The sequence below is a fragment of the Strongylocentrotus purpuratus genome, unplaced genomic scaffold (genome assembly GCF_000002235.5).
Source record: "Strongylocentrotus purpuratus isolate Spur 01 unplaced genomic scaffold, Spur_5.0 spur5_scaffold_15, whole genome shotgun sequence".
Classification (NCBI taxonomy): Eukaryota; Metazoa; Echinodermata; class Echinoidea; order Camarodonta; family Strongylocentrotidae; genus Strongylocentrotus; species Strongylocentrotus purpuratus.
Genome location: NW_022145600.1, coordinates 23,797,633 through 23,808,161, shown reverse-complemented (window position 1 = coordinate 23,808,161; position 10,529 = coordinate 23,797,633). Strand labels below are relative to the sequence as shown.

Sequence of the window (10,529 nt, the reverse complement as noted above, 5' to 3'; positions counted from 1 at the left end):
TTTCATGAGCACCTATCCATTACTCACTTTAATGGATTTTACAAATATGGTACCAAGGCAATTTTTCTGATCCTCCTCACACTGTATCTACGAAACGGCATTATTTGTAAGATTTCAAGGGGAAAACTGTAATGGGTTTGGTCTAGATATATGGACTTCGACTTTATTTTCTGTAAATTATGGTGGCCCTGAAGGGACATCGCGAAAAGACTAAATCGTGAAAAATATGCGATAAAATTCACGATATCGTCAATTTTATCGCATATTTTTCACGAAGAAATTCACGAAATCGTCAATTTCTTCGTGAAAAGTTCACGATAAAGTTCACGATAACACGATATCGTCAATTTCTTCGTGAAAAATATGCGATAAAGTTCACGATAAAATTCACGATTTCGTATATTTTATCGTGAACTTTATCTTAAACTTTTTTCTCCTGGCTTGGGCGCTTCGTAAACAAAACCAGCCCTAGCTTGATTGACATGAATTTGAAGACGATTAAATATTATGACGAGACGTTTTTACGATGATTTCTGTGAAAATGGTAGGTTTAACTTCATATTATGCTCTAGAGTCTATTTGTATTTTATCTTTGACAAGATAGGGATAAAAGTAATTGCACAGCGGAAAAATTACCCGGTATGCAATGGTCTAACGTTAGAGATGCACTGTTTTTAATTCCCATACATTCATTTCCATGTTGTAATATCTAGGCCCTATTGAGTAATGTAATTGATCTAGATCTAGGCCTAGGTCTACTTTTATTAGTAGGCCTACGAACTAGCACACTCAATTTATCAAACTGAGTCAACAAAGACTGATAGAGTCCATTGCAATAGCACACTCGTACTCGTCGACTAGACGCAAACTGAGCTGAGCTGATTCAATTCAATGAAAAGTTAGATCTAGGCAAGCACCAGAGCTAGATCTACAAATCATGATCATGATTATAGATAAATCCAAGGGATCGTTTAACAATGTTAAGTCTCACTCTGAGATGCAATTATGCATGGCCCTAGATCTATGTGTTATTTATAATATTACTATGTCTGTGATACAGTGTAATAAATATCATTATTTTATGACATGATTAGGGGCGCTGGTCAGAGAATGAGGATCGTCTGCATAAACAAGGATATCCTAGTCGTAAAAACGGACAAATTGCGTTCGCGAACGTCTTTTTTTCATCGGCACTCTGCGGGTTTCAGGTTCCCAGCGCGGGCATCAGGGCATGCAAAAAAACAGATTCCTTGTAAGAAAATAACCCCAGTCTCCTTGGCGCTTGTTCAGAAACGTATCTAAAATTTGAGCTGTAACTCCGGCGTACTGGTGGGGGGGCTTGGGGGGCGCCAGCCCCCCTCAAATAAAATTGAACCATGACTTATTTTCACAAGTAATGTATAAATGTTCGTGATATCATATGATTTTCAACAAAATGCTATAGTTTCTCCATTATTTCTTGCAAACTGACCCATTCCCAAATAGCCAGGAAGAGCATGTATGTTGTTTATTAGTCACTAAGGGCCTGATAGTGGCCACCAACAGTAACACTAATTCCTTTCCAGAAGCTACTGTGCAAAGCACGGTACTGTCGGGAGATAACATGCTACCCACCACTCGGGCTGAGCATGCACAGATTTGCGAACGAGCGTTCAATACTTACACCATGTAACACTGCACATATACCCTTAAGGGGCCCATGCAGTGGGGGGAATTGAATTCAGACAAGATTAAGAGTAGAGAACGGTATAACGAATCGTCTTAATCTTTCTCTAATAATTAATGAAACACAAAAATGATTTCAGACAAGGATTAAGAGTAATAATGTATTAAACGTCTAAGCTTCCGCGCTTAGCACGGGAGGGGGGGGGAACTGAATTCAGACAAGGATTAAGAGTCGGGACCGGTACAATGAATTGTCTTCTTTCTCTAATAATTAAATTTAACGTCATAGCTTCCGCGCTTTGCGGAAGGGGAAAACTGAAAAATAACTTAGTTCCTGGCCCCGGGTTTAAAGGGTAAAATTTGTAGACATTTGGACATTGACATTTTTATATTTGTCGGTAATAATATTGGTGGCCCGTTTTGTCGGTAATCGGCGGCCTCTACACCCCTCCCCCCCCTCCCCCACTGAAAAAATCTAGCAACGCCCCTGATAACGACACAGTTTATACACTCGAGATAATTTTTGCAAGTACTACTGGTGAAGTACCGACCACCGTATTTGTGCATTGTGCGGCATCAAAGCATCATTTATACAACTTCTCACGACGTGACAGATCACTTTTCTCTAACTTCTAACTAATCAGAGGGCCTCTTTTTATGCCTCCGCCACCGAAGGTGGTGCCGGAGGCATCATGTTTTCGGGTTGTCCGTCCGTACGTCCGTCCGTCCGTCCGTCCGTCCGTCCGTCCGTCCGTCCGTCCGTCCGTCCGTCCGTACGTCCGTCCCGTTTGACCGTTATCACAATATCTCAAGAACCATTTAAGATTTAAACTTAAGACTCGGGAATAGTATTTATCACCATAGGAAGACGATCTGATTAGATTTTGAAGTACGTAGGTCAAAGGTCACAGGTCACAGAGGTCAACTTATGAAATTCCTTGTATTGAGATTGTTAGCGCGATATCTCAAGAACCATTTGAGATTTAAACTTCAAACTTAAGGATAGTATGTATCACCATAGGAAGACGATCTGATTAGATTTTGGAGCACGTATGTCAAAGGTCAAGGGTCACAGAGGTCAACTTATGAAATTCCATACATTGAGATTGTTATCATGATATCTCAAGAACCACTGGAGATTTAAACTTCAAACTTAGTGATAGTGTGTATCACTATAGGAAAACAATCTGATTACATTTTGGAGCACGTAGGTCAAAGGTCAAGGGTCATAGAGGTCAACTTACGAAATTCCATACATTGAGATTGTTATCATGATATCTCAAGAACCACTGGAGATGTAAAAACTTCAAACTTAAGGATAGTATGTATCACCATAGGAAGACGATCTGATTAGATTTTGGAGCACGTAGGTCAAAGGTCAAGGGTCACAGAGGTCAACTTATGAAATTCCATACATTGAGATTGTTATCATAATATCTCAAGAACCACTGGAGATTTAAACTTCAAACTTAATGATAGTGTGTATCACCATAGGAAGACAATCTGATTAGATTTTGGAGCACGTAGGTCAAAGGTCAAGGGTCACAGAGGTCAACTTATGAAATTCCATACATTGAGATCGTTATCGCGATATCTCAAGAACCACTGGAGAATTTTCACTTCAAACTTAATGATAGTATGTATCACCATATCATAATATCTCAAGAACCACTGGAGATTTAAACTTCAAACGTAATGATAGTGTGTATCACCATAGGAAGACAATCTGATTAGATTTTGGAGCACGTAGGTCAAAGGTCAAGGGTCACAGACGTCAACTTATGAAATTCCATACATTGAGATTGTTATCATGATATCTCAAGAACCACTGGAGATTTAAACTCCAAACTTGTTTAAATTGCTCTATGGCGGAGGCATCATTTTCGACTGCGCGCAGTCAAAATTCCATCTAGTTTCTCCATGAAGTGCCGGTGGACATTAATGCGCCAAATGTGGTTCTCAAATTGCAAAAGATCCCTACTCTTGGAAGGGGTAGGAGAAAGCAATTTTACGTCATATTACTCCAGGAAGTGCCTGAAAATGCGTCTAATTTGGTTCTAAAATTGCAAATGCTTCTTACTCTGGGAGGAGGCCAGGACCCCCTCCCAGACCCACCCCCTGCTTGGTCGCTCCGCTCCCTCGCCGTTAAAGCCTCGTTCTGTTACTTCATCGTTTTACATATATTTCACCCCATGCCATTTTGTGCCCCCCCCCCCTCCCCCCGGTAAGAAATTCCTGGATCCGCCACTGATGCCCACACCCCATGAGCTTCAGGGGCTTTGCCCCTTGAACCCCACCGGGGCTTTGCCCCTAGACCCCACTTTGAGAAACGTAATTCAGCGGGGCCTGCATGTTAGAGTGGGGTGATTCAGATTTTTTTTTTTGTCAGCCCCCCCAAACGTTTTTGCTCATTACGCCACTGCCTACTATAACATACCGGTACCCAGAATGAGGTAAATGTTCATTAAATGTCCAAATAAGATCATGAGTTAAAAGTCATTACCGGTATGTTTATTACCTGTTTCGTGTCAGTTTTTTTGTTATTTTTGGAGTATTTTTCGGAAAAACAATGATATTACTATACACTTTTTCTCAGGTTTCACGGCAAACCGCTGCACAATACAAGTGCATATCGATGGTGAGTTGCGGGTGGGCGCACGACTGTGTGAAGTTATCTACCGTAATGAGGATCCAAGACATAACTTCACACAGGCGCGCATCCGCCCGCAACCCACCATCGGTTTGCACTTGTATTGTGCAGCCGTTTGCCGTGAAAAAGTGTAGGCAGGCGCGTACGCAGGATTTTTTCAAGGGGGGGTTTTAACATTTATAAATCGGGCCGAAAATTTCGTAACGACTCAGCCCACCGCTGAATAAGCGGGGGGGGGGGGGGGGGGGGGGGGGGGGGGGGGGGGGGGGGGGGGGGGGGGGGGGGGGGGGGGGGGGGGGGGGGGTTAGAGGACACTTTTTTTTTTTTTTGTTCCCAAAAAAATCGCAACGACTCAGCTGACCCCTGAATAAGCGGGGGGGGGGGGGGGGGGGTAAGACGACACCTTTTTTTTTTTTTTTTTTAGACCTCGAAATTTGAAAATTTGACATTTTGCTCCGTTGGGGGGGGGTAGGGTCACCTGTTTTTGGTCAGTCATGGGGATAATTTTTTTTTTTTTTTTTTCCAAAAGGGGGTGTTTTTTAGGGGGGTTTTGGGGGGGTTTATATACATAAAAATACCAAAGGGGGGGGTTAACCCCCCAAACCCCCCCACCTGCGTACGCGCCTGAGTGTAGGTATACTGATAACATCGTTTTTTCCGAAAAATACTCCAAAAATAACAAGAAAATTGACACGAAACAGGTAATAAACATAACAACTTTTAATTCCCGATTTTTATTTGGACATTTAATGAATATTTACTTCATTTTGGGTATGTTTTAGTAGGGTATCTCCATGCCAGAGTTACGGGTCAAATTTTGGATAGGTTTCTAAACAAGCGCCATCTTCTTTTATGGGTTGTCCGTCTTCTCGAGGATTTATCGCCCCTAATGTGAAAGTCTCTGTACAAACTTAAGTCAATGTAAAATGCATCAATAAAAACATTGCGGAATCCGTTTTTCGCATCACCAACGCGCGGATTGGAAATTGGAAACGTCTGCGAAAATGCAGATGATCCTTATTCTTGTACCAGCTTCCCTACTGAATATTGAAGCCCTAAACAAATTTCGCTTCAAAATGATCATGAAGTGGCTCAAAAAATAATAATCTTTGAGTGACCGGTTTTACCATACTTATTTTCCTGAATAGACTAGGCTTAGGCCCTAGTTTATAAAAACCGTTAGGAAAACGCAAAGTTTGATTTCGATTTCCAATCATAAATAACTTGATAATCAGACAGACGATTGGCTTGTAAAAGTCACGGGATTCCTGACTGACCTAACAGAGGCTAAGCTAAAGGTTTAAAATTATGATTGCAGCATGAGCTAAATCCATGATTTTGTTTCAGAATCTGAGGCAATGTTACCGAGTCACTTTAAGTTAGATCTATATTACTATTAGGTATTCACTAGTCTATTTAGCGAATTACGGCTAGCACCCAGGCCAGGGGCCCGTTTCTCGAAACCGTCATAAGTCTAACTTCTTGACCAAATCAGCTTTAGTAAGCTACTTGTCCGCTACATGTTTCACGAAGACCTCTTTGCCAAGATTAAGGACAACATCCTGACTAAGTACTACCGTATGTATTTATGACGCCTCTGACACGGTTATATCTCTGTCATAAACTTGATAAAAACATAAGACTCATAACTTTTTAGTCGATGGGCAGCGAACTCGTAGAGTCCTACGATGCATGAAGTCTAACCGTAAACGCTAAAGGGTAATCCAATCACAGTGTGATTATCTTACAAAAATTCATTTCTTGTAGTAGTAAAAAAAAGTGTTATGATGTTTTTCTTCTTCTTTTATAATGTGCAAAGTTTATCACTAGATTTTGTTTGCATATGTTTCTTTTATTATTCATTCAACAGATTACCTGGTTGGCATTCATGCAAGCAAGCCCTACAACTTGTAGTACAACTGCCATGTATCAACACTCCATACAAACCAGCTCAGGATGATGGGAACTAAGCTGAATGTATCCTTATTAAGTGTATGCGTTGAAATGATAACAAAATAAAAATTATCTTAGATAATGACGGGTTATAGATTGCTAAGCTGCTGTTACAGACACTGATGTTGTTTCCCTTCATATCCCTCGCATTCCCTTCTCTTTAACAACCCCTGGGGGCTTGCCTAAGATGTTGTTTTCTTTATGAAGGAGTGTTACTACAGTCGAACGACTGGTAATACTTTTTTTTTAAATTGTCCTTGCTAAAAACCTAGTTGATACATATGATAATATAGTTGGGAGAATTCCGGAATTAAGCAGATCATTTTTTCAAATTTTGATCATTAATGATAGCCTGTTTTCACTCAAACTTTCAGATTATCTTTAAATGTATATCAAGCATTGAAGTCACTACCTTATCACCATTTTCTATCATCTGAACAATGTTAACAAGAACCTTAAATGAAGCTTGCACAAGAAATACTTTTATTTGTAAAGGTATGAACTAGAAATGTCCAATAGACACCAGTTTAAATATAAAAAGGACTACTTTATTTTTAAGACCTGTTAGAATTGTCAATGGAGAATTGGGCAGTTACCCTTTTTGTTTAAAAGTTGAAATGCAGTGTACATACCACATGTATGCTCATCTAAAGGTCTGTTAAAATGAGATCTGCTTACTATTCATAAGGACCGCTATTCATAAGGACCGCTTTCATAAGGACCACTATTCATAATTTGAGAAAAGGGTCTTTATTCATTAGGGTCATTATTCATACATGTAAGAACCGCTATTCATAATCGAAGAAGGGGGTCGCTATAATACGAGAAGAGGGTGGCTATTCATAATACGAGAAGGGGGTCGCTATTCATAATACGAGAAGAGGGTGGCTATTCATAATACAATAAGAGGGTCGCTATTCATTTTAATTAATATAACCAGGCGCTGATCCAGGGGGGGGGCCAGCGGGCCTTCCCCCCCCCCCCCCCCCAAAAAAAAAAGAGAGAGAGAGAAGGAAAAGAAGGAAAGAGGGGAGAAAGAGAAAGAAAGAAGAGTTGCAAAAAGCCCTTGCCTCCACCCCTTCCCCCACCCCCCAAAACGGGGGGAAGGAAGGGAAAGGGAAATAGGAGAGCTAAAAGGGAACAAAAAAGAGGAAGAAAAAAAGAAGGGGAGAACAGTTACAATTTTTCCCGCCAATAAGGTGTAGATCGGGGGGGGGGGGGCTTGGTTTATTTCTAATTCGATACGGTGATTTACAAGTGCTGCTGAAATGACATAATTTTCAGAGATTTTTCCCTCAATGTTTAGTAAATTATACTTTTTTATGCGTTTGTTGGAAAATGGCAAATTCATGAAGAAAGAAAGAAAGAATAGTGACCTGCCTTTGTCACAAAATAATAAGGTATACAAATATGCTCATCTGACTGTAATTATTGCCCAAAGCCCCTGAGCTTCAGGGGCTCTGCCCCCTGGAGCTAACCTAATTTGTGTCCTGTCAATGTCACAAATAAGGTATCAAAAGATGCTAATCTGACCGTAATTTATTGCCCAAAACCCCTGAGCTTCTGGGGGCTCCGCCCCTGGACCCCACGCCAATTCGTGACCCGTCAGTGTCACAAATAGGGTATAAAAATATGCTCATCGATGGTAATTTAATGTATAAAACTCCTGAGCTTCTAGGGGCTCCACCCCTTGACCCCGCAGGGGCTTCCCCCAAGACCCCACGCTAATTTATGCAATGCTCTACCTAATTTGTACCCTACCCCCCCCCCTCACCTACTTTAGAAACGTTCAGCGGGGCCTGCATGTAAGAGTGGGGTGGTGCGGATATTTTTTGTCTATCCCCTTGACGAAAATTGTTGGTAATATGTACTTGTCCTAAGGGAATGCTGCAGGGAGGGTGGGCCGAATGGCGCAGCGTGGTCGGACTGATTGGGGGTAGGGGTGATGTACATTATTGTAGCACGCCTTTTTTCTTTATTTCTTCAAAAATGTTTGTTTTCAATAAATGTTTTCGACAAATATTCAAGGCCATGTATCATTCCCCCCCCCCCCCATCGCTATGCCACAGCCATGGGAGTGTGGGGTGTCCCCTTTTCAAAATTCCCCTTGTTATTATTTTGTTTGCTTATTTAATTTTTATGAATAACGACCCTCATTCCGTATTATGAATAGCGACCCTCTTCCCGTATTATGAATAGCAACCTTCTTCCCGTATTATGAATAGCGATCCTCATTCCGCATTATGAATCAAGCAAGGTTACCACTTCTATAATATTGGCATCAAGAGAACTGTACTGGTATATTGGTATGCTTACGAGTCTTAATGTTCTTTTAATCAGGAACAATGTCACAGACCTAAATGTATGACCTTTGAAAAATTTTAAGTCATACATATTTTCAAGTCATTGTAAATGTGCAATTCATTTGATTTCAACCCCAAAAGTGTTCTGCAATACTTCACTTTATGTGTAAACCATTGGTAGGATCTTAACACATGAGTAACTAGTATTCCAAAGCTAACCTCTTGATATAATAGATGTGAAAACAGTTATTTAGTGTATATGTGGATGCTTTTCTAAGTTTAAAAAAAAATAGTTTTGCTCCTTGATTTCACAAATTCTATAATGCACAGTACTTTACCAGATTGCCTCTTACGGTAGCAGGGTATTCATGGAGCATTATCGAGATGGCATCAGGAAGAGAGGTATGAACTATGAAACAATTTTTGTATACGTGATGTTTTTGTATTTGTTATAATTTTATTCATGGATGTACCTAACCCGAAATATAAATCTTTCAAAAACCTGGAACATTTCTTAATAACATAAAACCCACCTTCATGTATCATTGCTTTGAATGGCATGCTCATAAAATATCTGATAATGCTATTGCATAATTTTAAATCAACTGTTGGGGCCTCCTAATATTATTATAGTATATATTTAATTGTATTTAGGGTTTAAAACTGTGATATATTTATCTTTCCCTTTATAGTGTTCGGCAGGTGAAGCGCATTTGTAGAATCCTCAGACTTCGACGCCACTGCCCAGAATCATCTGAGCATGACATTGCCCGAGCTATTTGTCCGATGCCCTCTCGCCTTATCCTTGCTGATCACACTGTCCAACACTGCAGTGTCATCAAGCTGCTCGGAGTGTTTATGCAGTCCAATATCAAATGGGACACTCATGATTGATGTCCCATTTGCAGGCCAAAAAAATGAAAAGGTTAAATTCCATGACATTTGAAAGATAATACTAATTTAGAATTGCCCTAAAGAAAGTTGGGCTTGAAAAAGTCTTCAAATGGGCCAATAAGTAACAGTCTTGATGTTCAGACCATTGTACCGAATGGTCATCTGTTTTATGCTGCGCAAAGATTCAATCAGTTTAATTTTGGCCGTCACAAGAAGTGGGTTATTGATGTAGACAAATGTTAATGTACCCTTTACAGCTCATTTCATGTATGTTATTACCAGAGAAGAAAAAAAAAGCCAGTCAGACACTCAATAGTGTCTGACAGTGAAGTCTAGCAAGTAAACGGGTTTCCTTGCATAATTTGAATATTAGGACACTGCTAACGTTTACATTTTACAGATAGGACATACATGACATATTCATAATTCCTGCAAAGTTCTACAGAATTTGAGGTTGGCTGCAAAAGGGACATAGTACCTTTAATATGAGAGATTTTTTTTTATTTTTTTTATTTTGTATATATATTTTTTTTTTTTTTGGGGGGGGGGTCTTTAGTAAAGATTAACTTTACTTTTATACCTCCGGCACATATTACAGCAGGAAGCATTAAGGTTAATTGTTCAATTTTTCTTTGAAAAAATACATCAGTACAACAAAATTTAATCAAATTTGGCAGGGATTATTCATGAGAAATGATAGGTTGTTGAGGTACCTTGCCCCTCAACGGAACCCCCGAAAATGTCCATACATGTATATAGCAATTTCTTTACTTTGACTCTAAAACTTAATGCTGGCACTCAATAAAATTTGACATTTTGAGAGGGGATCTGAATTTGTTTGTATTGATTACCTTGCCCCTCATGAGGACTCGGGGGCAGTGCTCCCCTAAGGGTCTCAATTGTGGAAAATTATTACTTTTAGGTCTCTTGTACGTAGTGTTGCCAGATGTTTATGCATGGGGGGGGGGGGGGGGTATATTAAAGAAATAATCATCTGTGGTACATTTTCGATGTAGGTACCCAAGGGCACAAGTGATAATATAGTAATATAGTATAGTAATAAT

The 10,529-nt window shown here is 40.0% G+C and overlaps 1 long non-coding RNA gene across 1 annotated transcript; it reads left to right on the top strand.

The window, feature by feature from the left end:
• Nucleotides 1–390: 390 nt before the first annotated feature.
• On the top strand, nucleotides 391–9,609 carry LOC105447205. The gene is made up of 4 exons (XR_974004.2): nucleotides 391–544; nucleotides 6,186–6,292; nucleotides 8,902–8,973; nucleotides 9,264–9,609. It is a non-coding gene; the product is annotated as an uncharacterized LOC105447205 (long non-coding RNA).
• Nucleotides 9,610–10,529: the final 920 nt, after the last annotated feature.